The sequence below is a fragment of the Nansenia antarctica genome (assembly GCF_963989245.1).
Source record: "Nansenia antarctica genome assembly, chromosome: 20".
Lineage (NCBI taxonomy): Eukaryota > Metazoa > Chordata > Actinopteri > Argentiniformes > Microstomatidae > Nansenia > Nansenia antarctica.
The window spans coordinates 11,776,677-11,794,429 of record NC_137693.1 but is presented as its reverse complement, the minus strand read 5'-3'; the positions used below and the strand labels follow the sequence as shown (position 1 = coordinate 11,794,429).

Here is a 17,753-nt window from a genome sequence, read left to right as displayed (position 1 = left end):
CAATAGGCTGTTTAGGACAAGCACTTCTTTGGCTCTGGGCTTAGCTTTGAGTTTAAGTTTGATTATCAGCTTGGTTTGTATGAATCTGTCATTAGCAGGAGGACCCTAATGCATTGTGCAATGCCCTCCCGCCTGAAGGATAAGTTTCTCAGAGACTTCCCAGACAGTTGTGAATGTAAAAGTCAATATTGACCTCTATGTGTACAATGAACCTGAAATGGTGTTGTTGATGTGGTCATATTTGGACAGGAGTCAGGTATCGGTTTCATAGCAGCTTTGTACCTTTCCAGAGTCGCGGCTCTTAGCCCTGAGCTTGTTGACCTGGGACTCAGCGATGTCAGCACGCTCCTCTGCCTCCTCCATCTCATGCTGAACCTTACGCAGTTTACCCATGTGGGAGTTGGCTTGTTCCTCCTGGGAGAGAAAGAGAGGTAGAGAATGAGAGAGGGAGACAATAACACTCAGCCTACAATGTTGTCAAAACAAATTAACCAAAATGATATTAGTTATATTGATTACATACTTACTTATTTTTTATAGTGATCGTAATATCGAAGCAAAGGAAGTACTGTGTGTATTATTTCCTTTACAGTCACTTGTGATGTACATTGGTGGATACCAAATTTGTCCATGTATGTTGACTATGAACAAAACCGTATGTCTTATATGCTGTAAGAACATTTGACTGTATGTGACTCACCGCTTCCTCAGCCTGCCTCTTGTAAGCCTTCACTTTAAGCTGCAGCTTGTCTACCAGGTCCTGAAGTCTGGCACCGTTCTTCTTATCCTCCTCAGTCTGTGGGAGAAAGTCAAAGAAATCAAAGTCAATGTCCATACTTGCTTTCAGGTGCCGGACTGTACCAGAATGTGTTACAGTGTTTCTGTTACTCTTACTTGGTAAGTGAGCTCCTTGACTCTGCGCTCGTACTTGCGAACACCCTTGATTGCGTCTGCACCCCTTCTCTGTTCGGCATCCACTTCAGTCTCAAGCTCACGCACCTGTATGGAGGGAACACAGCTATGTGTTTAAGGTGGTGAAATCAGTCGTGAGTTATTGGAAAGAAGTAGAGATTAATATGGATAGACTGTGTGAACAAAAGTTTGCTGAATGAAGTTCTGCAAAGTTACCCTGGACTCCAGTTTCTGGAGCTGTTTCTTGCCGCCCTTCATTGCCAGGTTCTCAGCCTCATCCAGACGGTGCTGCAGGTCCTTGACTGTGACCTCAAGGTTCTTCTTCATCCTCTCCAGGTGAGAGCTGGTGTCCTGCTCCTTCTTCAGCTCCTCTGCCATCATGGCCGCCTGAAATGTGTTTTTGACTCATTTAATTCATCCACAATGTGTCACAGATACCTTTCAACACCCAGTGTCGTGCTATTCAACAGGTAGCCATTTTGTGCCAGAACCCTCATCACATCACATCTGTTGTTCCTCAATGTTGTTGTTTCATTATTTACTGGTCAAAAGACATGGCCCAGTTCCACAATGGACCCGTGGATTTCCGACTCCAACCAGGAAGAAGTCTAACTTTCTGTTTTGGTCTACCTTGGTAAATGAGTCCTGCTCAGTGTGCCAGAGTGCTCTCCGATACTTGGAGAGACAATTGATGCATGCATCCATTAAGTTGAAGTGAATGATTTAATGTGACATGAAGAACATGACTGTGCAAACACTAAATGTTATGACGTGATTGTTTTGAAATGTGTGATGTTATGATGTGAAACATATCTTCTGTCTTGTAGGAATCTGGACAAATAGCCAAATTGTGGTGAGTGTGTTCACCCTAATCCATGTCGCATTCCATTAAAGTATGCCCCATGTATAACATTTAAATGGATGACCTGGTGGTTGGGATGTCTTACAAAAAAAAGGGTACTTGTAAAAAAGGGGACCAAAATATGGGGACTTACATCAGTGATGGCCTTCTTTGCCTTCTCCTCTGCATTTCTGGCCTCCTGCACAGTGTCGTCCACCTCTCCCTGCACCTGAACCAGGTCAGTCTCCAGCTTCTTCTTAGAGTTCAGAAGGCTAGTGTTCTGTATGAGGAAACCCAATGATTAGTTGGAACTGTATTTCAAGAAAGCATATAAACGTCACACTGTGGGTAAGATGAGACTGCCTAGAAATCACCTATACCTGGGAGTTAAGCAGTCCCAAACGCTCGCTGGCATCCACCAGCTCCTGTTCAGCCACTTTGCGGCCTCTCTCTGTCTGCTCCAGAGCAACCCTAAGCTCCTCAATCTCAGCCGCCATCAGACCGTTCCTGCGCTCAACCATGGCTGCCTGCTCCTTAAAATCTTCTGCGGCGCGAACAGCATCATCAAGGTGCAATTGGGCATCCTGGGATTCACAAAGACATAGTAGCGTATTAAAACTTGTTGTTGAAGGCCGATAGGATCGGTAAGGGATGCATTCATTCCCTGATACCCCTTCTATTATTTTATATACCAGTCTACTTTATTCCTGTGTTGTATTATATTGACAAATAGACAAAACCCTCTCTTCATTTTCACTTTTGTTCAGCAGATTCAGGAGAGTTCACCAGACACTGATGATACAGGTTGAGATTATTATCTATTTTTTTCATCGTTAAAGTTAGTAATGTATGGTTGAGGGTATTGTTTACCATTTCTGATTTCCCAGCCCCTTACCTTGAGCTGTCCCTGGACGTTCCTCAACTGTTTCTGGGCCTCGGCTGCCTGCCTGTTGGCGTGGCTCAGCTGGATCTCCATCTCGTTCAGGTCTCCCTCCATCTTCTTCTTCACTCTCAGGGCATCGTTCCTGCTCCTCACCTCTGAGTCCAGGGTGCTCTGCATGGAGTCAATCACCCTCTGGCTGTTCCTCTTGATCTGCTCCATCTCCTCATCCTTCTCCGCCAGCTTCCTGTCCACCTCACCCTTGATCTGGTTTAGCTCCAGCTGCACACGCAGAATCTTGGCCTCCTCATGCTCAAGTGTACCCTGAACAAAACAAAATAGTAGTTATGCATTGCTTGTGGGGGAGAGTAGTGGACTGGCACTCAGTAACTATGGCTTGTCCTGGAAAGGGTGCTGCTACTGTATTCAACGAAATGTGGTAATAGGATAGGTCTAAAATGGTTTTATCTCAATTAGAGTAACCTGGACAGTAATGCTTAAATGAAAGTATTAGTATATGTTCCAAATGAACAGGATTAAACTGCATTAGTTTCTACCTCAGCCTCCTCCAGGGCAGTCTGGATCTCAGACTTCTCTGTCTCCACAGACTTCTTGGCCTTCTCCAGCTCATGGATGCTCTTGCCAGTCTCCCCGATCTGCTCAGTCAAGTCAGAGATCTCCTCTGGAAACACAGAATTTATTCAGAAAATCAAGATTTTCTTTGAACTCTGGAACACATTGCAGAACATATTGAATTATCACAAGAATAAACAGTAAATGTTTGTACTGTCCGGTGTAGCTAAGTGTCTTAAAATAAATTGTAAGAATAACAATTTAAATATTGTTCTGTAGAAGCTGTTAACTCATGTAGCTTGATCAAATGAGACACCCCATCATGAGCCAAATGAAACTGCTGCCATTTGACTCACGTTGCAGGTTCTTGTTCTCTCTCTTCAGAGTCTCCAGTTGATCCAAAGCCTCCTCATAGGAGTTCTTCATTTTGAAGAGCTCTGTGCTCATAGAACGAGCCTCTTTCAGAGCTCCTTCCAGCTCTGCCTGGCCCTCCTCAAACTTCTGCTTCCACTCTGCCAAGACCTAGGGAAATCCATGTGATTTTAATATTCAACTTTTTTCTTTTATCTGCCATGAACCAAATGATGTTACTTAGTTATTTCACACCTTGTCAAAGTTCCTTTGCTTCTTGTCGAGGTTGGCAGCAAGAGCATTGGCTCTCTCCACGTCAATCATGAGGTCCTCCACCTCTCCCTGCAGCCTCTGCTTGGTCTTCTCCAGAGAGGCACACTTTGAGTTGGTCACCTCGATTGTCTCCTCTGCCTCCTGCAGACGCTGGGCCAGCTTCTTCCTGTTAGACAGATGAGGGACTGTGTCATAGAATGTCTGCACATCTGGCTCTTACAGGTGATGGGAGAAACATGCTACAGTTATTAGCAGTATATTAGGCCTGTTCAGATTAATCCATTCATTTAACAGATTAATCTATGAATGCTTGAGTTGACAACCCATTTTTTTATTTATCTGATTTTATATCAGACCAAGGACAAGAAGATAGAGTGACATGTAGCCAAATAAACAAGGGTCTTGTACATTTCTTTTAGGCATTTATCTCTCCTTTGTCTTAATCTATGGGAATGTAAATTTCTACTTTCACATTCTGGTTTCCTTTCATTGTCAACCTACTGTATATCAAAATAGATAATACAGTGGAATAGACTGTGTTTTTGCTGTTGTGTATTACTCATTTGGCTTTCTTGACATATCCATCTGGTGATTAATAACATTTCTGTTCAGTAAGCAATTCAAATTCAAGAATGGAAAAATCCTTGTTTGTGATAAATATGCCCTTCTTAAATTATTTAATTAACATGGGTCAACTCATCTCCAGAATGAGCAGAACAGAAATGACATATCCCCCAACCCTGGTGAATAAGGGTGTTGTGTGTAACTCACTTCGCTTCCTCCAGCTCCTCAGTGCGCTGGACGGCATCAGTCTCGTACTTGGTCCTCCACTGAGCCACCTCACTGTTGGCCTTGGACATGCCGCGTTGCAGCTCTGCCTTGGCCTCCTGCTCCTCCTCAAACTGCTCCCTCAGGAGGTCACAGTCATGGCGGGCAGATTGCACACCGTGGGCCAGTGCGTTCTTAGCCTAGGGGATAGGGGGAAGAGAGGTGGAAAGGAGCAGGAGAAATAGAGGGTGTAAAATCGTCATTGAAAAAGAAAAAGACAAAGAAAGAGACATGAGTAGAGACTAAATATTACAGTTAGAAGTCACTGGGTGGCATAATCACATTCAACATGAAGCTGTAGTTTAAAACTATGTGGTCGTTGGTTTCTATTTTGAGTTCCTTACCTTGACTTCCTCCTCAACGTGTCTCTTCAGCTCCTCAATCTGCTGGGTGAAGGCCTGTTTGCCTCTGGTCAGCTGGGACACAAGGGCCTCCTTCTCCTCAAGCTGGCGACCATACTCACCTGTGGGGAACAGAGCATCTTGTTAATGGGGTCTCTGTTGTTGTTGGAGTAAGGTCAGTTATATTTCTGAGTTCATAGGATATTTAAACTTTCTCTATGTGCTGTTGTAATATAATGTTATCTTTCCAATGCTATTCTAATTTGTGTCAAGTTTGATTCATGGTCAGTTTAATGATTATGGGTAGGATTTGGGGTGGGTAAGCTGATACTACATGAACTCTTCTACAGTATTTGCAGTATGATTGGTACCGTTCTCAGTCAGGAGTCTGGCCCTCTGTGCGCTCATGTCATTGAGCTGGCGCACATTCTCATCATTCTTAGTCTTGGTCTCGCTTAGCTGATCCTCAACAGTACGGCACATCTTCTCCAGATTGCCCTGGTAGTGAAACATCAACCATTATTACTTTACATGATTATCTTGTGCCAAGCTTTCCTTTTTTCCACTTCTATTTGAATTGACCCCCACACGCTGCTCCATCCAAACATTGCTACTGACCTTAGCCTTGGCGACAGCCTCCATGTTGCTGGAGAGGTCATCAATCTCCATCTTGTACTCGCTCTTCTCCTTCTCCAGCTTCTGCTTGACGCGCTGCAGGTTGTCGATCTGCTCTCCGAGCTCTGCCACGCTGTCTGCCTGCTTCTTCCTCAGAGCGGAGGATGTGGCCTCGTGCTGCAGGGTGGACTCCTCTAGGTCGCGTCTCAGTTTCTGAAACTCGGCCTCACGCTTCTTGTTCATCTCTATCTGAGAAGTGGTAGCACCTCCGGCCTCCTCCAGCCTCTCACTGATCTCCTCAAGTTCCCTGGAGAGATCGGCCCTCTGCTTTTCCACCTTAGCCCTGGCAGCACGCTCAGCCTCGATCTCCTCCTCCAGCTCCTCAATACGGGCCTACAAGAGATACAGGAGACACAAAGAGAGAGATGAAATCTACAACACAGTCAAAGCAAAAGACCTCACCAAAAAATCATAATATTATTATTAAGATGTGTTTATCGAAAGCAACTTACACTTAACATACAGAATGTACTGTATAGTATTTGTGCATCATGCTTAAACCAGCTGAACCATTGCAAACCAGGAGAGTGCTAAGAGAAGGATGAATTGATCATCTCGTAGCAATCCTGATAATGTTAACTGTAGTGTCGTTAGACACTATACAGCCAACTGAGCCATCTCACGGTCCTGTTCTGTACCTGGAGTTCCTTGATCTTCTTCTGCATCTGAGCACCCAGAGACTGTTCATCCTCAATCTTGCTGAGAAGCTGGGAGGTCTCGAAGTCCTTCCTAAAGAACACAAACACATTGGTTGCAGTTTGATAGTGTAAACAGAAAGTCTATTGTACCATTCACTTCGGTTTATAGAAATACATTTGTTCAGGTCTTTTTTCTAATTCAATTTCTTTCTTTTTTTGTTTCAACACAATGATGATTGTGAAAATGAATATTCAATTAATATCAAATACAACTTGTAATCATTTATTTGCGTTTACTTCTTGATCTTCTCCTCAGACTGCTGCTTGTCGTTCTCCAGGTCCATTACAGACTCCTGGGCCAGTTTCAAATCTCCCTCCAGCTTTCTCTTAGATCTCTCTAGGTCCATACGGAGCTTCTTCTCTTGCTCCAGAGAACCCTCAAGCTAGAAGATAAACACATATTTTTCATCAAAATCGATTAATAAAGTAATGCCTTTGAGAGTATAAGCCAGGGTGCAGGTTCATGATCATTGCCTCAAACTAAATGACTAACCTTTTGATTGATTGATTGAAAACTTTATTAGAAGATTTGCAGAAGTAGGTACATGAAAGTACATATTACATACAAGGTCAACTAAAAGGATAAAAACCCAAGAAAGCCACTGGCTTATTTCAATTGGGGTCCTTGATTTTCAATTCATCCTTGCCTTTCATATTATATAATCTATCTAATAATTCTTACCCTGTATGTGACTGTTTCATGTTCTTGTGTGTTTTAACTTTAACTCTGGAAAATAATAAGCTTTTCTCTTCTATTACAATCTTGGTTGATACTAGCAGAGCTTTATGTTTGTTGGCCACTCACATCGTCCACTTGCTGTTCCAGCTTGGTCTTAGCCTTGGTCAGAGTGTTGACTTTGTCCTCCTCTGCCTGCAGGTCGTCCAGTGTCTGCTGGTGGGCCTCTTGGAGGGCTTTCTTCTCCTTGGTGAGCTTTACAACAGCCTCATCCTGAGACGCCATTTCCTCAGTCAGGTTTTTAACCTGAAAGCAGCCACAACAGAGAGAGAGATAGTCTTTTTGTCACTTCACCTCTCAAAGGGAAATGCAGTTTGTATTGCATATAATGTAACTTGCAAATGTTAGCATGTACTCAAATTGATCCTCTAGATGGCAGTGTATACAATTAATTTATATCAGATATAGAATGAAGGGTCCAGAATAATATGTTATGAATGTGGGGAATGCTCCTGAACTCATTCCAGGACCAACATCACATGGATTTAGTTATTGTTTTTCTATGGTTGGATTAATTGATTGTTTGACATTGACAGTTTGATCAGATTGTAGTTTGTATGTGTTATGAGACCTTGTTTTCAGTGGCGTGTTTCTCCTTCTCCACTTTGGCCAGAGTTAGCTCCAGGTCATCGATGTCTTTCTTCAACTCAGAACACTCATCCTCCAGCTTCCTCTTCTTGGCTGTCAACTCAGCATTGATCTCCTCCTCATCTTCCAGCCTCTCGGTCGTCTCTTTGAGTTTGGCCTCCAGCTGGATCTTGCTCTTGATGAGCCCCTCACACCTCTCCTCAGCATCATTCAGACAGTCTCCTTCCTGGTTTCAGAAGGGAAGAATAGGCAAATGGCTTCAAAAATGTATTTGCATGTGCATGTGAGTGTGCGTGTGCGAGTGTGTGTGTGTGTGTGTGTGTGTGTGTTTGTGTGTGTTTGTGTGTGCCCTTTGTGTCGCTCACTCACAGATGCAATTTGGAGGGCAAGGTCATTCTTTTCCTTCAGGAGGGATATCATCTTCTCCTCCAGCTCCTTCTTACGGGCCTCTGCCTTAGTCAGGGCAACTTTGCACTTCTCAAAGTCCTCCTTCATGTTGGCCAGCTCCTTCTCTGTCTCAGCGCTCTGCAGCATGGGCTTGATCTTGTAGTAGAGTTTCATCCATGGCCAATGTTTGACATTCATGAATGAGCGGATATTATACTGGATGCTGAAGATGGACTCTCTGGTTGACGCCAAGGAGGAAGGCAATTGTGGTGAGTTTTATGCTTTTGAAGGGCTCAATGATTACAAAGTTACATGGCAAAGTAACCTAGGCTACATTATGATATGATTATATAATTGCATTCATAATGCATCACATATAGGTGGTTAATACGTAGTGCTAGAGAGATTATCTTCCATCCTATACCTCCTCTCCATCATCTTTACAAACTCCTTCCTCATTACGTATCCGCGGGCGAGAGCTTGCGTCATGGTTACCAAAGTTGCCAGCTTCTCATCTCGCATCTCCTCCAAGACACCCAGCAGACCAGCTTTGAAGAACACCTAAGCACAATTAAGCAAACATGTCAAATGGAGGAGCTAGACACTGTGACATACATATAAGAATGGGCAGAATGGGGGGTTCAACACCACCAGACTTGGTTGTAACAACTTTGAAAAGCATGTCATTTCACCATGAGATTTTGAAGAACAGATTGCTAATGCTGTGGGACAGATTAGCTATAATCATACCACTCAAACACAAAGCACTTAAAAAGGAATTCAAGTTATATAAAGCTTGCATTTTTAATGTATAATATACATTAAAGAGATGCTCTGCGACGAAAGTATGTCTGTATTTTTTAAACCTCTTATTTTGGGCATGGATGGTCAATGTTTAGTTTGTACTGAAATAATTGATCAATCATTGTTTTATCTCATTCAGTCACGGCATCATGAGTTGTTCAATGCCAATATTTTGGGGTAGCAGTATTTTAACTTTTACGTTCGGCTAGCGTGCCCTTGCCTTTGGCTTAATGGTATCCCCACACACACTCCCACAATGGAGGGCTAATCTACTTTTAGAACTGTATGCTGAAATTATACAAACAATCCTGTATCTATTTAATGTTTTAGTCCTGTTATGTGGTAACATTTCCTAGGTGAATTTGAGCACTGACCTTGGTGTGTCCAAACTTGTACTCATCCTGAGGAACATCAATCGACCCAAGCAGCTTCTCAGAAGCCTTCTTGTTGTCCATGAACTGACCCTCAGGGATGACAGCGGCATTCAGTACTTTGTACCTGTATGGCGAGAATTGATAAATATGTTAGTGTCAAGGCTATTTCTTATTTCTTCAAGGAAGGACACTGTGTGTGTGTGTGTGGGTGTCTGTGTCTGTGTCTGTGTGTATTTGTATGTGTGTGCTGTGTACTCTACCTCTGCTTGAAGTCAGCATAGAGGATTCTGCTGGGGAAGCCCTTTCTGCAGATCCTGATACCTTCCAGAACACCGTTACACCTCAGCTGATGGATAACCAGGAAGTTCTCCATCAGACCTGGAAAACACAAAATACATCTTAACCCCTAAATAAACCTGTAAAATAATGTAGAGACTTGAGGATAGTAATGATAAGTAGTTTAATCATGGGCTTAGTCTGTAATCTCTCTGTGTTGTACCTGGAGTCTTTGACTCGTTGGGGATGAGGCAGCGCACAAAGTGAGGGTGGGTGCTCCTCAAGTTGGTCATCAGCTTGCCCAAGTTCTCCTGTGAGGGGTTACAAACCATAGTGCTCTCACAATAATTCAGACTTAATTTACACTTTTTCAAAAGATAGTACCTTTCAACAGACACTCTGGCAGGCAGGACTAAAGCTCACCCTGAACTGGGAAGAGACAGTCTGCATGGAACCTCCCTTCTTCTTGCCTCCCTTCTTTGTGGTATCTTTGTCAAAGAGTAAAAATACAAAAAGTGTTACAAATTATAGAAATCTCTGGCCAACTCCCTTCAATGTGTGTTCATTGAAGTCGAAATGGTCTGGCCAACTACATAATACACACTACATCCAATTACGGGCAGGAGGGGTTGTCTATTCATCAAAAACTGTTGGAATTTGTAACAATCATGATCATTTTCGCTGTATATATATATATTATAGCGTGAGGTGCAAATATTGTATTAGCATTTTTGTAAAGACGACACACCCTCCTCTTTGAGCCAGGTACAGGTGTAGCGCAGGTGTTTGCACCCCATATCGTCACTTTAGAAAATTGGCCAAGATTGCAAATCTAACTCAAGCCTCAGATTACGCTTGCGTATCGGCCACTGCCTGTTTAACATTCTATTGTAATGTGGCTATTGACTATGGTCCCTAACGACACTTGTTTTTTGCCATTGTTTACAGCATCCTGGATTCCCATTGGTTGAGTTTCTTGTATCGCCCCGTAGCACCATCACACTGCACGTGTAGAAAGGAGCCGCAATAACAAAATAGCGTCTTCTCTCTATGTTGTTGAGTGACTCATGCTGTTCAGGTCAAGGGTCACTGCAGATGACCCACGTTTACAGCCGATATGTACATTTACTCAGGCAAATTTGTGGTTGAAATCATGTAATGTCTGCCTGGCTTAATGCTAATTATCATACTAATGCTTGGTTATTAACATGATGCTAATGTTACCTTCAGCTGCAGCAGCAGGATAAAGGAGGGGCAGCAGTTTGACTGATGACTTCTGGTAGAGCTGAACCACAGAGTCGTTCAGGGGATCCTTGTTCTTGTCCAGCCAGCCAGTGATGTTGTAGTCCACAGTGCCAGCGTAGTGCACCAGGGAGAAGTGGGCCTCAGCCTTGCCCTTGGCAGGCTTGGGCTTCTCAAACGCCTTGGTTTTGCCCAGATGGGTGTTGTTCAGCTTGTCCTTGAAGGTTGTGTCTGAAGCCTTGGGGAACATGCACTCCTCTTCAAGGATGGAGAAGATGCCCAATGGCTGTGCAAAAATAGTTGTGAATTAAATTAGTATGTTCATATTTGCATGTTCTTTACTTCAACAGTCACCGTTATATGATGACATGTTTGTTTGTTTGTTTGTTTAGATCCACCATTAGATACAGCAAATATGCAGTAGCTATTCTTCCTGGGGTCCTCATACCATACATTCAAAAAAAATGTCATCTTAAACACAATACAGACAATACACTTCCGTAATATTCATACATACATACATACATACATACATACATACATACATACATACATACATACATACATACATACAGTAGCTCTATTATTTACTTTTTAGTTGAAGACAACTTAATAACGAAATAAAGAAAAATAATACAGAAAGAAAAGTGGAGAGACAAAAACATAACTCTCTTTACCTTTGGGATCACAAGATAGCTCAATTCACCAGTGAGAAACACGTAATTGTTTTCAGGGTATCCCATATGGAAACAGATAAAGCAACTTTTGTTATTATTTGAAACTGAAAAGCTTGGCAATGAATTCCATGCCACCGTTGCTCTGTAGTGAACCGTTCCTTTTGTTACATTTGTTACATTTGTTCTGCATGGAGGCAGATACTTCATGGATGTCGTGGAGGGCTATTAAGCGGGGGCACCGACTATGGCTGATCCTGTGCCTAGAGCAAACAATACCAAATTCCAACAATTGACTGACCAGTTGGTTGCATGTCAATCATTTTAAAACATTTTTAACATGTTGAGTTACTAACACCAAGATGTGTTGTACCAAAATGAGGACATCTTACAGTAGTCTCAAAACACCTACCTCTATTAAGTTTGCTTTTGACACTGATAATTAGTATTACCCTCACAGGCTGCTTACCTTCTCAATAAGCTCAATGCAGGCAGCCAAGTCCATGCCGAAGTCAATGAACGCCCAGATGATTCCCTCCTTCTTGTACTCCTCTTGCTCCAGGACGAACATGGTGTGGTTGAAGAACTGTTGCAGTTTCTCATTGGTGAAGTTAATACACAGCTGCTCCATGCTGTTGTACTGGTGATTGAATTTCAAAATAAAGGCATCTTGTCGTCATACATGGCTGTAATCTTTAATAATTTCAAGTTATTTTCTCGTCCTGACAGTATACTCACATCAAAGATCTCAAAACCGGCAATGTCGAGCACCCCTATGTAGTACTGCCTTGCCTGCTTGGTGTCCAACTGTTCGTTGATACGGATGACCATCCACAAGAACATCCTCTCATAGATGGACTTAGCCAGAGCCATCACGGAATTATTCACCTGTAAGAAGTTATACTTTGAGTTAATACATCAGATCATGACCATGTGTAGTTTAGGTGATGCAGGTGGAGGGTGATATGGACATTAGAGGTTTTTTTAGGGTTAAAGGATTAGGGCACTGAATCAAAGAAACGATAAGTGTTGTGACTGCATATACTTGGGGGAGAGGGAGGGGTGCTGTTTGTTTGTCTTTATTTTTCTGTGTTGTTTCTGTGAGATTGATATTGGTGTTGACTGACTGATTGATTGATTGATTGATTTGGGTATTTGTGTTTTAATGATTTGTCATCATTGTTGAACCACAGGATTGCACTTACATGCAAGCACTATAAAACCAAATGTTGGAGGGTGATATGGACATTAGAGGGGTTTTTAGGGTTTAAGGCACTGAATCAGAGAAACTATACAAGTGTTGTGACCACATAAACTTGGGGGAGAGGGAAGGGGGCTGTTTGTTTGTGAGAAAATAAAATGTATGCCCTACCTGAGGCACTGTCTGTCCCTTGGTCACATACTCATTGCCGACCTTCACTCTGGGGTAGCACAAAGCTTTAAGCAAGTCAGCTGAGTTCAGGCCCAGGAGGTACGATATTTTATCAGCCACTGGAAAGAGAAGGAGAAACAACAGACTCAAGGACAGAGCCATACAAGATTGTTTGTGTCTAATGACACAGATACTCTGTCACTCAATCAGCCTGGCATTAACAGAATACCAGAGAGAAACAAAATAAAATGAAATAATAATAATAATAACAGTAATAATAATAATAATAATAACAGTAATAATAATAATAATTGTACAAATTCAAATACATTTCTAATAATTTGTAGAGGGTCTACATATTCTGTCTGGCCTGAGTGATCAGCTATTCTGATGTTTCATGAGGAACAACTTCTGAATGTAATTTCTTCCATGTTTGGGACCAGAGGTGGAACTCACCCTCTGTGCCGTCTGGCTCTGCCTGCTCCTCACGCTGCTTCTGCTTGAAATGCATGTTGCCATGTTGCATGACAGCACCTGTCAGTTTGTAGATGTACATTTTCTCATCACCGACGAAGCCCAGGATGTCAATGGCATCCTGAAAGAGAGGGATTTAATGTTAGATGGGGAGAAAACAGTGAGGAATTGAAGACAAACTCACTCTGTTAGAGTACCGCTCTGTAAGCTCTAAATCTAGCAGAATGGATGGAAATGTCACACTTCTCTATTCCTCTAGTAGACTAGCAGCAGAATAGGATTTTAACAATGTTACACAGGGGATTTTTGTGGATGCCGTATGCACCCCTATAAGAGGTGTCATTAACACTAAATCATTGATACAAAGAGAACCCCTTCGTGTGACTCACATCTGTGGCGTCCAGCTCTACCGTGTCGTCGATGCTGGCCACAGTGATCTGCCCCTGGCTGATCATGGGGAAATCGTAGGGGTTGGTGGTGATGAGGCACATTTCTGTGGAGAACAGAGAATGAAGTTGTCTGTTAAATCAATCAAATGCATGTAGATATATGGACCACTTGTACTCAATACATAATTTACTCAATGACAGATGTGCTCAATAATCAGTGGATTGTTTTACCTATTCCCCCTGCCAGGCATATTTCAACAACTCAATCAAAGGCTAATTCTTATACCATCTCTGACTCTACTTAGTGCAGCAGCTACTGTATGGGTATTCACTTTCACAGCAGGGAGCTAGTTTTCCCAGATCTCTGCTTTGGCGTACCAACTATCTCAGGTTTGTGGTTGGTCATCATCTGGTAGAAGATGTGGTAACCCCTCTCATCAGGAAGCTGGAAGGCCACCCTGGACTTCTCCAGCAGATCTGATAGAGAGAACAGGAGGGAAAGATGTAAAGTATTGCAGTATTTCTTTGTAGAATAAGTATGGAGAAATGATTAATACCAACTTACAGGTCTCAATGTCAGCACTAGCCAGTTTGCCGGACGTAGCGAAGTGAATCCTGATGAATTTACCCTACAGTAGTGCAAGGCAGTTAGAAATCAGTCATCAAAAAAAGTAGAACTGCCAAAGTGTTTCCCTCATACTTACAAAGCGAGACGAGTTGTCATTCCTCACAGTCTTGGCATTACCGTAAGCCTCCAGCAGGGGGTTAGCTGCAATGATCTGATCCTCAAGAGACCCCTGAATGAGACAAAGTTGGTGAAGCGTTAGTAACTGAAAATCTCTTATTTTTCATGTTTTTTCAACAACATCTGTTCCTTTTAGCTGAGAAGGTGGCTATAGTGAAGGTACAGACCTCATGAAAAATCTCCCACCCGAAAACCACCCAGCTGTCTCTGATTCTCACTGGTTCCCAACAGCACACCCTCCCCAAATCCTCTGTCAAACTAGAGTTCATTTGAGAAAAAGTTGATGTGTTTTCAATCATTCACCTCAACCTACTCTAGTTTTCGACACAGAAGCACAATTTACCTTGATTTTACCAGAGCTCCCAGATGATTCATCCTTCTTTCCTCCAGCCACAGCAATGGTGGCAAAGTACTGGATGACACGCTTGGTGTTGACAGTCTTTCCTGCACCGGATTCTCCACTGGTTTATTGACAGAGAAAGAGGTGTTTAGGCTTAGGATCTTATCAGCATTCATTAAACAAGAAATTAAAATGGCATTGCTTTAACTTGTTTCATAACCAAATGAATGTTATATATTTTCACTCAGTTATTCAATATTGACTTCATAATACCCAACATATCGCAAAAGGAACACTTTTTGAAAAGTAAGATGTTAATGAAGAACTTACGTAATCAGGACCGACTGATTCTCTCTATCTGCAAGCAAAGAAACATTGTTCATACCCATTCACTGGATTTTGGTACATTATTGCATTCATGGCATTATCATAAAGTCACACATCTAACTCTCCATCCATCCATGAGTCTACTTACCAACCATCATGAACTGAAAGGCGTTGTCAGAGACAGAGAAGATATGGGGTGGAGCCTCCATACGCTTCTTCCCTCTGTAGGCGTTCACAACTGACTGGTCGTACACGGGGAGCCACTTGTAGGGGTTCACCGTGGCGCAGAAGAGCCCAGAGTAGGTCTGGATAAAGTGGATCAAATATGGGAATTAGCCAAATCAGATTAGCTGGAATGTGGAAGTTTATGTATCTTTTGAATATACTGATTTTATGTATGATTTCGTTCTCTGCGTTTTACAAAATGTGCTAGGTTTCTGGTGTTGACTGATGTGTATGTGTCTCTTACGTAGATCATCCATGCTGCGTAACGCTCTTTGAGGTTATACAGCACAGAGGCTTCATTCAGGTAGGTCATCATGGCCATGTCCTCAATCTTGTCATACTTTGGGGGATTTATTTGCAAGATGTCATCTTCTTTGAAGTCTTTAGTCTGAAACAGTGGGATATTTTGATAATACTCAAATCACACTATATGGATAAAAAAAAATACTGATAAAGAAATAGAACATTTTTCATGATTTGTAGCATAATCTATGCAATTGACCTATTTCCATTTCAGTATCAGTGCTATGCTATCATCCACTCTACTTGAATGCCATTGTTTTAAATAATATGTTTGATAATTGTGTGCTGAAAGGTTTATCCTGGTTATGGAAGCTGCAGTTTGGTTATTGTCTTACCTCCTGAGTGTCCAGAACTTTCACAGATATTTTTGCCCCATCCCTGGCAACAACTAGACCCTTGAGGTACAGCTCCACCTTGTCAGTCACATAGCAGGAGTTCTTAGCATCAAAGGGTTTGCTCTGAGCTTCGATCCTCTCCCTCTCTGGCTTACGAAGGTATATGGCAGCTGCGCCATAAATGGCCATCTCCGCATCCGTACTCATGGTGGCGGCTCACTAGGAAAGAAAGAATAAAAAACAAACATGTTTGAGTCTGTACTACTAACCCCTCCCCAGTCAACAGAGTTAGAGGCAGTATATTTAACAGAATGTATCTAAAAATGTGAATAATCAAACCATGTCTCACCTTCTTTTCTCCACCCAGATTAAATCGTATCTTTGTGGTAACCCAAGGTCCTACAAACACAGTCAGCTGAAAAGAGAATTAAAGAAGAATGATATAAAGGTTGAATACATGGTTACATATAGTGACCTCCGTAATTATTGGGACACTGAAGCATTTTTTCTTTACTAAGTATAGATTCTCAAGCATTATTTGAGGGTGTTTTTCTTTTCTTTCTTTTTTTTTTTTTACATATTAGCTTCAACACTTAGAAATAACAACACTTTTAGTCATAGTCCCACCATTTTTTAACCACTGTTTTGAACTGTTTTGGATAACTGTTGATGTTCAGTGGGCCTCATTTACAAACATTTTGAATCAATTGAATTGTCTAGGCCCTATGGTATAATTCAAAACTGAAACCACTGTCAGGTCCTACTGTATTATTCAAAAGTGAAACTGTCAATTTCAAGCTCAATAACGATTCCCACAAAATAGGCCCTGTGCTAACGCTAAAATAACCCATTTGGAAATGTGTAACATTGAGAACGAGTTACACACAATGTGTTCTGCTCACGTTTTATTAATTATCCTCATTATTACTATGATTCCCCTCCTCCATAAGCACCTGTGGACGTTAGGAATATCAACGCTCCTGATACGTCATTTTCTCAGGTGAAACAAAAATGCACATGACCAAATTGATGGTCAGTTATTGGTTTGTGTTCAAATTAATTCTTCCATCCAGTTGGTGTGTCTTCCAAACGGATAAACGAGGCTAGAGAACAGTGCATCCCATGTGGTTTGATCTATTCAATCACTTTGTATGCAGACTATCGAAACAACATAAACATTTAAACTCTTCCTATAGCCTGTATGTAAATGTTTTAAACGGTTTTGTGCAGGGATAGCCTAAACTCAAAAAGGCCCACGCTGTAATCTCTATGACGAACAGGGGCATGCGGTAATTAGCCACACACTGTAAACTGTTTAGATTGTTTTTAGCAAACTGTAACCTGACCGCCCTGTTTTTTAATTTAACTAGTAGTTTGCACTTTGTAGTCTTCTGTGGATGGTAGTCTCTGCACGCTTAACTCCTGGAGAGGTATTACCTCCTGTTCCTGATCAGTAGGAACGTTGTTTTGGGGGTTTTCTTTATCACGGTGAGCATTTTTCAGTCATCCACTATAGAAGTCTTTCTTGGCCTCCTAGTTGTTGCTAATTAACTTTTCCAAACTCTTGTTTTTGGTAAGCCGAAGGTTTTTGCTATGTTTCTAATATATTGAATATGAATGAATATCAGACTCCGAAGGCAAACGCAAAGCCTAGAATCAAGACACCTTTTGACAGCTCTCTTATTCTTGCACAAATTATGTGACTGAACACACTTGACTAACCAGAAACACTTTTTAAGCCAATTTTCAAGTACTTTTGGTGCCATGAAATAGGAGGACTACATTGTCAA

General features: G+C 41.9%; 1 pseudogene across 1 annotated transcript; it reads right to left on the bottom strand.

Annotated features, from left to right (window-relative positions):
• Positions 1-2,764: 2,764 nt before the first annotated feature.
• LOC308174738 (myosin heavy chain, fast skeletal muscle-like) lies at positions 2,765-16,170 on the bottom strand (annotated as a pseudogene). The gene is made up of 32 exons: positions 15,964-16,170; positions 15,570-15,713; positions 15,249-15,405; positions 15,104-15,131; positions 14,777-14,894; positions 14,393-14,485; positions 14,254-14,317; positions 14,067-14,165; positions 13,689-13,792; positions 13,282-13,420; positions 12,826-12,944; positions 12,192-12,341; positions 11,923-12,093; positions 10,762-11,065; positions 9,961-10,025; positions 9,761-9,848; positions 9,522-9,639; positions 9,262-9,385; positions 8,508-8,644; positions 8,066-8,321; positions 7,680-7,922; positions 7,178-7,354; positions 6,610-6,755; positions 6,313-6,403; positions 5,618-6,007; positions 5,371-5,497; positions 5,003-5,121; positions 4,602-4,798; positions 3,813-3,996; positions 3,563-3,728; positions 3,191-3,315; positions 2,765-2,957 (listed from the first exon to the last, which is right to left on the bottom strand). The product of its transcript is annotated as a myosin heavy chain, fast skeletal muscle-like (transcript).
• Between the last annotated feature and the right edge of the window lie 1,583 nt (positions 16,171-17,753).